The sequence below is a fragment of the Piliocolobus tephrosceles genome, chromosome 6, assembly GCF_002776525.5.
Source record: "Piliocolobus tephrosceles isolate RC106 chromosome 6, ASM277652v3, whole genome shotgun sequence".
NCBI classification, from domain to species: domain Eukaryota; kingdom Metazoa; phylum Chordata; class Mammalia; order Primates; family Cercopithecidae; genus Piliocolobus; species Piliocolobus tephrosceles.
This window is the reverse complement of record NC_045439.1, coordinates 82,314,367-82,326,105: the sequence shown is the minus strand read 5'-3', so window position 1 is coordinate 82,326,105 and position 11,739 is coordinate 82,314,367.

Below are 11,739 nucleotides of genomic sequence, written 5' to 3'. Positions count from 1 at the left end.
TTTGTATTTTTAGTAGAAATGGATTTCACCGTGTTAGCCAGGATGGTCTCGATCTCCTGACCACATGATCTACCCGCCTCAGCCTCTCAAAGTGCTGGGATTACAGGCGTGAGCCACTGCGCCCAGCTGCTCATTTTTTATTAGTTAACCTCAGATATTTTCATAAACACGTTTCAGAGTCCCCCAAACTCTGTTTTGGATGGATATAGAAAGTTTTTTGATAATTTTCTTGTAAGAAATTTCCACAATGACAGAAATTCATCTTTACTGTTCAGTTCACCTGGAGCCAGTGATCCACTACCTGATTTTACAAATTGAGGTTTTCACACTAAAATAACTTGCTGCTTCTATCTCCGGGGCTGTTTCATGAGCAGAGCAGTCAGTGTTCTTCAATTTGTGGCTGCCCACATCCTGACCATAATAATCTTTCTTGTTAGCTGACAGAGATGCCTCTACTGACCTGTGCATACATTGCAGACAGATACTCTCTGAAATCTACCGTTGGTGGCTGGTGACTTTGCTATCATTGCAGGAAGTGTGATGGGTGCTATGTGTAGTTTGTGATAAGAACTACTTGTTAAGCTTTGAGTGAAAGCCAGAGCCTCAGACACCATTCCACCGAGAAAACTTAAGACTTCTAATATAACATATCAGGCATGTGATACGGTTATTTACCTGTCTTTTCCAGAGTATTGAATCTGGACCATGTATGTAGGAATTTCCTTACTAGTTTTAGTTTTAATAAGCACTTTTTTTTTTTTAGAGGTAGGGTCTTACTTTGTTGCCCAGGTTGGAGTGCAGCAGTGTAATCATGGCTCACTGCAGCCTCAAATTCCTGGGTTCAAGTGATCCTCCCACCTCAGCCTCCTAAGTAGCTAGGACTGCAGACATGTGTCACCACATCTGGCTTTTTTCTTTTCTTTTTTCTTTTTTTTTTGTAGAGACTTGATATGTTACCTAGGCTGGTCTCTAACTCCTGGCCTCAAGCAATCTTTCAGCTTCGGCTTCCCCAGGTATTGGGATTACAGGTGTGAGCTATTGTGCCCAGCCTTAATAAGCACTTTGACTCTTTGGGGAAAACCAAGGTAAAAGCATGAGAACCCCAGGAGAATTTCCTATTGAATTTCTAGAACATAAGTACCCGAATTATGGTGTTATTTTCATGTAATCTAATTTATCCCTGGGAACGTTGCCTGAGTATGACCGGCTATTCTTAAGGAAGCCTAACTTTCTAGTACGGTGTATTCCAGAAGCCACCATCATAAGGATGTTAGAGAACCCCTTCAGTATCCTTGGCCTCTCATTCAGTCCCAATTTTAGAGGGAGGCTGGGGAGTGCTAGTCTGTCCGCAAGCTTGAAGGTCACTCAGGGATCTCTGAAACCTTCAGAGTAGACCCAGAGGACTCGTCTTTGGCTTAGAGGTTCTCTTTGGTCTTGTGTTAGCTATTAAAGAGAATTCCAGGGGAACAGTATGTCCGGTACTCTAGGTTACCCAAGCATTTTTTCCTTTAAAGAATTCCAGAGCATTCAGTTTGGCTCAGAATATTTGGAGCTTAATTGAAGCAAAAGCAGACGTTTCCTGGGGGAGCCGTGGGCTAGAATAGTTTTACCCCATCTCCACCTCTGTCATCCTACAGTTTCCTGAGGATTCATTGAGGTTCAATGTGGGTTACCCAAGGACTTATGTACATTCCAAGGACGCCGAAAGATGCACAGCCGGCTGTAGCAGTGCTTATCGTTAATTCTACTAGATAAATTTTACTCATGCCATGGATCACGCCTTTAATCCCAGCACTTTGGGAGGCCAAGGTGGGCCGATTACCTGAGGTCAGGAGTTCGAGACCAGTCTGGCTAACATGGCGAAACCCTGTCTCTACTAAAAATACAAAAAATTAGCCAGGCATGGTGGCACGTGCCTGTAATCCCAGCTACTAGGGAGGCTGAGACAGGAGAATTGCTTGAACCTGGGAGGCAGAGGTTGCAGTGAGCCCAGATCGCGCCTCAAAAAAAAATTTTTTTTTTGCTCTACCCAAATGAACAGAATAAACAAGCATCACTATGCACCGTTTGTGGGGGGGTCAACATTCCTATTGCCTAAAATAAAAGTGCATTCTTGCTGGATATGCTGACACTAGGTGGGATATGACAAGGCTCAGATATGCTGGTAGGGGATACTTCAAGAAAACATATTGAAATCGTATCTTTTAAAGTTTATAAAATAAAGTTTGTCCATTTTTTTTCTGTTCTTATATTTATTGAGCTCAATCCCAGTTTATTTTCAGAAGTCATCTCAGACATAGTAGTGGGTGCCAGAGCATTCCTATCAACCAGGAATTCTATGTATATATGGGTGTATTTATCTCCTCCCTTACCCACTGTACCTTAGAACTAACCAAGAATTTCAGCATAATAAACCGATCCTTATCACACTGTCCTTGCAGATTGACTTTAGCCTTTAAACTGGCTGTACTTTGAGCCCTTACCTTGTCAAAACAGATCTACCTAGAAGTGGAAGAGTCCAAATCCAGGATAAAAAGTCGGCCAATGGTAAAGGAATATAGTAGCTTCCAAATCCCACTTCACATTTGCAACCCATTATAATAAAATGGTTCTTTTTTGACACAGCCCCTCTGACATTTTGACATATTCATCTTTGGGTACAGTCCTCTGTTTCTGTTATTCCTGGAATAATCTTCATTTGGCCAGGCGCGGTGGCTCAGGCCTGTAATCCCAGCACTTTGGGAGGCCGAGACGGGTGGATCACGAGGTCAGGAGATCGAGACCATCCTGGCTAACACGGTGAAACACCGTCTCTACTAAAAAATACAAAAAACTAGCCGGGCGAGGTGGCGGGCACCTGTAGTCCCAGCTACCCGGGAGGCTGAGGCAGGAGAATGGCGTGAACCTGGGAGGCAGAGTTTGCAGTGAGCTGAGATCTGGCCACTGTACTCCAGCCTAGGCAGCAGAGCGAGACTCCGTCTCAAAAAAAAAAAAAAAAAAAAAGAATAATCTTCATTTTTGTCAGATAATGGGCCCTGAATTCTACTACTTTTTCCCAATTTTCCCTGTGTAGTACCGGTATTGCAGGGTTTTCTAGCTGAGTTGTTTGTAAGCCCGTTGACTCTTAACAATTGTCGGAAGATGTGCAATAAAAATAATTTCTAACACTAACAGTAGCAAGGCACAGAATCTCTTGGAAGCTGTAACCAATGCAGCATCAACCCTGTCCTCCAGCAGCTGAGATGCTGGGGACTGAATTTCTCTGAATAAGCTTGTCATCCATCAGCATCTGTGTCATTATAAGAATAAACATCTCTCTGGAGTAGAAGAATGGACAGGAAATGAATAACAGTACTCTTCTATAAGTAGTCTACCCACAGAAGCGTGTAAAAGTGCATCTATACCAGCCTGTGTCAAGAGTAAAATATGGAGGAGAACGGCTTAATCCCCTCCAATTTGGCATGGAAACCACACAGGATTGTTTCAATGTGAAGACAGATCTCAGGGTTTCCTTCTGCCTTGATATTTCTGAAGCCTGTGTTGTTAAAATTAGCTTTCTTAGTCTCTTTTTCACTATTGCTATTGTCTCATTAAAGTAGCTTGTTTGTAAGAGTCTTGCAGAGTCCACAAAAAGCCTAAAACTGCTTTAGCACAAATATAGAAGTCATAGTAAAATCTAGAAAACTACCTGGTGTTTTCTGATGTCTTAAGCTGTAATTATTAGTAACAAAGGATTTACGGGATTCCAGAAGATGGAATCTCACAAATGCCAAACCAACTGTTTGATTTCCCAGACAAGATTAATGGCAGCTGGGAAGTTAAATTTTAATTATAGTGAGTAGTTTTATCCTTCCATATTTTAGCAAAGCTTCTATAAAAAGGCTTACTAATTTGAATTTTAATTCTTTTCCTTGTTTCAGCCCCTGCTGAAGGTGATAATGAGCGCGAAAATTTTCACAAGTAGAGGGCAAAGAGAAAGAAAAAAAGGAAATTGCCACAGCACTGATTGCCAGCCCTTTAGAACTGATAATATATTCCTTTCCTAGTCAGTCCATTCTGTCCCAGAGAATTGGGAATTCTATTGGCTCCAAAAGAATCACATGATAATTTTCAAATTTACAGTGTAAGAAATGGTCAGTTTCCCTAGACTGCCAATAAAGGACAGAATTGCTATTCTTTTCTCTGATCATTTCCCATCCCTTAATCTGTGTTTTTCTTAAGTATTTTGCATACAGTTAAGATGACAGAGAGGCTTTTGGTGAGAAGAACAAAATTTCTCACTTATATTTTCTCTTTTTCAGGTAAGAACAGAAGTCATCACAACCTTTGTTCTCTGTAGATCCGCCAACCTGTACTCCATCCGGATCATGTTAGAAGACCTCGGTGAACACAGGACCAAACTCCCTACTTCTCTTTTCTCCTTTTAAACCTCTGTAGGAATACAGACAGTTTGAGAAATGAGAATATTTAGTTATGGAAAAAGTGAAGACCTTGGTGGGAAGTTTGTTTCTATAGAACGAAAAGCATGAATACTAAATTCATAAAAATTAGTAGGATATCAGAGCCGAACGCGGTAGCTCATGCTTGTAATCTCAGCATTTTGGGAGGCTGAGATGGGTGGATCACCTGAGGTCGGGAGCTCGAGACCAGCCTGACCAATATGAAGAAACCCCACCTCTACCAAAAATACAAAATTAGCTGGGCGTGATGGCACATGCCTGCAATCCCAGCTACTAGGGAGGCAGAGGCAGGAGAGTGGCTTGAACACAAGAGGCGGAGGTTGTGGTGAGCCGAGACTGCGTCCGTGCACTCCACCGTGGGCAATAAGAACAAAACTCCGTCTCAAAAAAAAAAATAATAATTAGTAGGAATCGGGGAAATAGAAATAGGAACAGTGTGAATTCCCTATAAACTTCCTAATCAGATGACTACAGGATTTGTAATGGAAAGGAGGAACAAAAGGATGCTTCTTAAGAATACGTGTTATTCTTCACTGAAAGTTTTTGTTTGTTCGTTTGTTTTTTGTTTTTTGTTTTTGAGACAGGGTCTCGCTCTGACACCCAGGATGGAATGCAGTGGCGTAATCTCAGCTCACTGCAACCTCCACCTCCCGAGATCAAGCAATTCTCCCACCTCAGCCTCCACAGTAGCTTGGACCACAGGCATGTGCCACCACACCCAGCTAACATTTTTATATTTTTAGTAGAGATGGGTTTCACCACGTTGGCCAGGCTGGTCTCAAACTCCTGACCTCAGGTGACCCGCCTGCCTCTGCCTCACAAAGTGCTGGGATTAAAGGGGTGAGCCTCTGCACCCGGCCGATTGGAAGTTTTAAATTATGGACCCTTTAAGTTATGGAAGATTGACAATCAGAAGACAAACAAGTAAGGAAGAGATAGAAGTTAGATGTTCAGGAGGAATACATTAAAACAACAGGTTTGGACTTTGCTATCTCGTGATAGGCTTTGGCTTAGATTTGCAAAGCTAACATTCCAAAAGTTGTTTCATTTCCACATAGGTATTACTTAATCTACCACTAGATGCCATTCTCACAGATAATGGTTGACTAGGTCAAAGACTGGCATGCTTTTGATTTTCTTTTTCAAATAGTATTCTGCTAAAGAAGCTAAACATAATTAATTCCTAGAATTATCTCTAAATTGAAAGAATTATACACATTAGAAGAGGTTTCAAAGAATATATACTTAGTTATAATTAATTATATCCTATACTTATTCTCAAATACTATAATTATTGCTTATTCTAGTGTTATCCTGCTTACTTCATTTTGTCTAAAAATTCTTTTAGATGGAGTCTTGCTCTGTCTCCCAGGCTGGAGTGCAGTGGTGCAATCCTGGCTCACTGCAACCTCCACCTGCCAGGTTCAAGTGATTCTCTTACCTCAGCCTCCGGAGTAGCTGGGATTACAGGTGCACACCACCATGCCCAGCTAATTTTTGTATTTTTAGTAGAGATGTGGTTTTGCTATATTGGCCAGGCTGGTTTCGAACTCCTGACCTCAGGTGACTCACCTGCCTAGGCCTCCCAAAGTGCTGAGATTATAAGCGTGAGCCACTGTGCCCAGCCCATTTTATCCAAATCTTAAGGAGAGCAAAATTTTCAAATTTAACCAGGACTATTCATGAATTTGGTCTTCTAAGGGCCCAAGCCAGAGTTCTGGGCTCTTCAACAGCTTTGTCAGGTATCAAAACCTCTCTTTTCAGACTAGTGTTAACGCACTATATGTTAACAGTGCTTGGGCCAGGTGCGGTGGCTCAAGCCTGTAATCCCAGCACTTTGGGAGGCCGAGACGGGCGTATCACGAGGTCAGGAGATCGAGACCATCCTGGCTAACACGGTGAAACCCCTTCTCTGCTAAGAAATACCAAAAAAAAAAAAAAAAAAAATACAAAAAACTAGCCGGGTGAGGTGGCGGGCGCCTGTAGTCCCAGCTACTCGGGAGGCTGAGGCAGGAGAATGGCGGGAACCCAGGAGGCGGAGCTTGCAGTGAGCTGAGATCCGGCCACTGCACTCCAGCCTGGGCGACAGAGCGAGACTCCGCCTCAAAAAAAACAAAACAAAACAAAACAAAACAAAAAAAGAAACAGTGCTAGACTGGTATCTGCCAGGCTTGAGTAAGCTTTAGGGAACCTTCTCAGTGCACCTGATTATATCCCTGAGTCTCAGAGATTTTTTGCTTCCTGAGCTGAAGAAGAAATAGAAGAACACTCCTTCCTGACTACCTTGATGGTTAATTTTATGTGTCAACTTGGTTAGGCTAAGGTGCATGGTCATTTGGTCAAACACCAGTCTAGATGTTGCTGTGAAGGTATTTTTAAAATGTGAGTAGGATTTAAATCAGTAGACTTTGAATGAAGCAGATCATCCTCCATAATGTGAGCAGATCTCATTCAATCCATTGAAGGCCTTAAGAGCAAAGAGTGAGGTTTCCTGAAGAAGAAATTCTCTTCAAGACTACGACATAGAAACCCTGCCAGAGTTGCTGAGTGCGGTGGCTCACGCCTGTAGATCCAGCACTTTGTGAGGCCAAGGTGGGCGGATTACCTGAGGTCAGGAGTTTGAGACCAGCCTGGCCAATATCGTGAAACTCCATCTCTATTAAAAATAAAGAATTATCCAGGTGTGGTGGTGGACCCCTGTAATCCCAGCTACTCAGGAGACTGAGGCGGGAGAATTGCTTGAATTAGGGTGGTGGAAGTTGCAGTGAGCCGAGATCATGCCACTGCAATTCAGCCTGGGTGACAGAGTGAGACTCTGTCCCCACCCCACCCCCGCCAAAAACAAAACAAAACAAAAAAAACCCTGCCAGAGTTTTTAGCCTGCCCGGTCTGCCCAGTCTGCCCTATAGACTTTGGACTCAAGCCTGCAGCCTCAACTCTTACCTGAATTTTCAGTCTGCTGACCTGCTCTGCAAATTTTAGACTTGCCAGTTCCCAGAATTACACGGGCCACTTCCTGAAAATCTCTCTCTCTCTCTCTCTATATATATATAGATGTACACACACACACACACACAAAACGTGTAGGTAGACGGATAGATCTCCTATTGGTTCTGTTATTCTGGAGAACTGTGACTAATACAACTTTTCTGATAAGAAAGTTATTCCTCTATCTCTACTTCCCGCATTTTTTCTATTTGGAACTAGCATTTGTAATTTGCATCCAATACTTGCATTTATTTACAAGCATTTCTTCATGGGCTCATGAAGCTCTGATATATTTCTATTGCGCTGCTTCTTATTTTTATTAAAGAAACTTATCATCCATTTATCTTCTTAAAAAGAGGACATTTCCAAATTACATTCAATAGAAAGTAATGTTATAGCAGAAATACAAAGTGATATCTCCATACTTTGTGACAAATTTTTTCAGATGGAGCTCTTTTTTTTTTTTTTTTTGAGACGGAGTCTCGCTCTGTGGCCCAGGCTGGAGTGCAGTGGCCAGATCTCAGCTCACTGCAAGCTCCACCTCCCGGGTTCACACCATTCTCCTGCCTCAGCCTCCCAAGTAGCTGGGACTATAGGCGCCTGCCACCTCGCCCGGCTAGTTTTTTTTTTTTTTTTTTTTGTATGTTTTAGTAGAAACGGGGTTTCACCATGTTAGCCAGGATGGTCTCGATCTCCTGACCTCGTGATCCGCCTGCCTCGGCCTCCCAAAGTGCTGGGATTACAGGCTTGAGCCACTGCGCCCGGCCCAGATGGAGCTCTTAAAAACATTTTAAGTCTTGAGTGTATCTACTGGATAACATTCATTTCCGTTTTTTTTGAATATCGTTAACTATATATTTAGTGGATTATGGGTGGAAAAGAAGGATATTTGAATATTTAAGACACAAAAGACAAGACTGATACCAAGACTGACAACACAGAACAAATGCCAGGTTACAAGAGAGAAGGCAGAGATGTTAATAGTGATAAATTAAGAATCCTTTGGAACTTTTTCATAACAGGCTGGTAGTATATAGAACACATGACTACCTTAAGTTCCTTTCTCCTAATCTCTCTCGTTGCCTGTAGCCTCAAAAGTGTCCCACTGGGAGCGTGACTTTTCCGAGACTGTCATCGGTGTCTTTCTCACTGGGACTTGTGTCTCCTAATGCTCGTGTGGCAGGTAGGTGCTTCTTTGAGTCTTGGTGATAGAAACACATAGAAATATGATTTAGTCCTTAAGGAACAAAAAGGAACCCATCCAGTTTTCAAGGGGAGAAAAAGTTCAAAAGAATCAGAAACTTTTTTTTTTTTTTTTTTTTTTTTTTTGTACCCAAAGCAAAGCTTACTCAGGCTTTTCAGAGCAGTTAAAAAAAAAAGATAGAAAAGTAGACAACACGCTTCTTATCTTCAAAGAAATTCTAGAGGGGTTCATTTTAAAAAGGAGAAGACACATGCTACTATTTAAAGAAGTCCCAGAAGTACTTAAACTTGAAATTCCCGCTGTGACAGCAGCTTTCCTCATTACCCTCATTCTTAGGCATCTTCTATGTCCCCAGAGGAGTTGAAGCCAACTCTGTTTTTCTACTCAGTACAGTGTCCAGCAGCAACTATGACAACTATGTGTGCTGCAAAGGATTTTTCCAGAGGTGGGTGTCTCCAGGGCCACAGAGTTCCCTCTCAGCACTTTATGGGGGAAGTTATTCTCTACTCTACACCTGAAAGTAGAGAAGAAAAGAAACACATGTGAAAGTATTTGGAAGTGCATAAGTGGTGTATGTAAAGGGGAATGTCATGTTCAGCCTTGTGTTTTTAATTCCTTCCTACTGGAACTCGTTTGAGTCTTTGTTACCCAGTTAGTAGAAGTTGTAGATCTGAATAGAAGTTTTCTTGTTTGTCGAAAGAGCGTTACCACTAGTGATTGAAAGGTTAGCATTTCCAGAGAGAAAGGTGGCAGCAGCCCTTTTGCAAATTTTAAACAGTGATGCGAATTCTGGCCCTTTGTCTTTAAGTATTATATTAAATAGACTTGGACGTCTTTCTTTCAGCATTTCATTCAACATTACTAACCCCTTTTCCTCCTCTGGTCCCTGGGAAAACACGGACTACCATGCAAAACTCCTACCAAATGCTGTGGCATCTTCAATCACAGTTCCTGCCCACCACAAGGGGCCCAAATCCCTGAGCCACGCCCCTGAATTGATAGATCTTCTATAGAAGCATAGATTGGGCATCCTTTGCTTGTCTCCAGCTTCTCTGCATTGCACTGTTTTGCTACATACTGTGAGAATGACTCGACCTCTTGCACCCTCAAGTTCCTGGCTTTGAGCAGCTACCTTTCCTAAGTGAAAAGTGAGCATCTGAAAAGAGATCGCTTGCTTTAGAAATATGTTAAAGATGGGTTTCCCTGTAAAGAATGACTCCAAAACATGAGAGATGGTCCATCTGAATAAATCCTTAAGTGAAATAAAGACCATGATAGACATTGCTGATGCTGGTATACTTTGGACAAATGAATCTGGAGAAAAGAAGAAACTACATGGAGCCGGGTGTGGTGGCTCACACCTGTAATCCCAGCACTTTGGGAGGCCGAAGCAGGTGGATCACTTGAGGCCAGGAGTTCGAGATCAGCCTGGCCAACATGGTGAAACCCTGTCTGCACTAAAAGTGCAAAAAATGAGCCGGGCATGGTGGCTTGTGCCTATAGTCCTGGCTGCTCAGGAGGCGGAGGCACAAGAATCACTTGAATCCAGGAGATGGAGGCTGCAGTGAGCCAAAATCATGCCACTGCACTCTAACCTAGGGTGACAGAGTGAGACTCTATGTCAAAAAACAAACAAACAAAACAAAAGAAGAAACTACACGGAGACTAGGAGTCTTTATTAGGAGAAAGGAAATTTAGTTTACCTGTAACTAGAAATGGAGCTTAAAATTGTATTTATGGGCTAAGAGAGTGACATGTACCCAGGTACAGGAGAAACTTCAGAGCCTTGCGGACCTTTGGCCATACATACAAGCAGATGTTCTCTCTTACAAGAGCCCCTTTCAAATCCTAGGCACATTTTAGTCATACAACTGCAAACTCAAAATTAATTTGCCTTAGTTCTAGTAGTGGTCAGGGCTGGTGGTCAAGTGGTGGGTGAGGATTGCAATTTTAAATAAAATGGTTAGGGAAGGACTCACATTTAAGCAAAGACCTGAAAGAGGCAGAGGAACAACTCATGGAGACAGCTGGGGACAAGGCTTCCAGAAGAAAAGCAAGAGCGAAAGTCCGACAGTGAAAGTCTGTCTGAGATGTTCTGGGGCCAGCGAGGAGGCCTGTGAGACTGGAGTGAAGTGAGGAAGGGAGGTGGAAGAGCTGGAGCTGGAGCTGGGGTGGCAGTGGGGCCCAGGTGGTATGGAACTTCTGTAAGCAAATGGGCTTCCCCTGAGTGAGTTGGGAGGGAGAGGAGTGACAAGACCTGACTTTTGTTTTAACGGGATCATTCTTGCTGCTGATGAGAACAGACTAAAAGGGAACAAGGGTAGAAGCAAAGAGATCAGGAGGAGATGTTTTCAGTAATCCAGGGGAGAGATGACAGTAGCTGGGACCAGGATGGGAAGAACCGAGGTGGCAAGAAATGGTAGGATTCTGAATATATTTCAAAGGTAGATGGATCTGCTGGTGGATTAGATATGAAGTGTGAGAGAAAGAGAGGAGTCACAGATGAGTCCAAGGTTGTCAGCCTGAGCCATTGGAGGGATGGAATTACCTTAACTAAACAGAGGAAGACTCAGGGAGAGGCAGGTGTTGGGAGAAACATCAGAAGTTCAGTTTGGGATGTGCCTAGCAGAGACATTGAATAGGCAGTTGAATACATGAGTGCAGACAAGTCAGGACTGCAGTTATAAGTTTGGGAGTCATATACATGGAAATGAAAGCCATAAGACTGAATGAGATTCCCAAGAAAGAAAATATAGACAGAATCTAAGAGAAAGAGCCAAAGACTGAGCCTTGGAGCACTCCAATGGTTAAAGTCAGTAGGAACCAGCCAAGGAGATGGAGAAATAGCAGCCATTGAGGAAAGAGGAAAGCCAGGAGAGAGGGGTATTATGAAAACCAGAGGAATGTCGGGCGCAGTGGCTCTTGCCTGTAATCCCAGCACTTTGGGAGGCTGAGGCAGGCGGATCACCTGAGGTCAGGAGTTTGAGACCAGCCTGATCAACGTGGAGAAACCCCATCTCTACCAAAAATACAAAATGAACTGGGCGTAGTGGTGCATGTCTGTAATCCCAGCTACTTGGGAGGCTG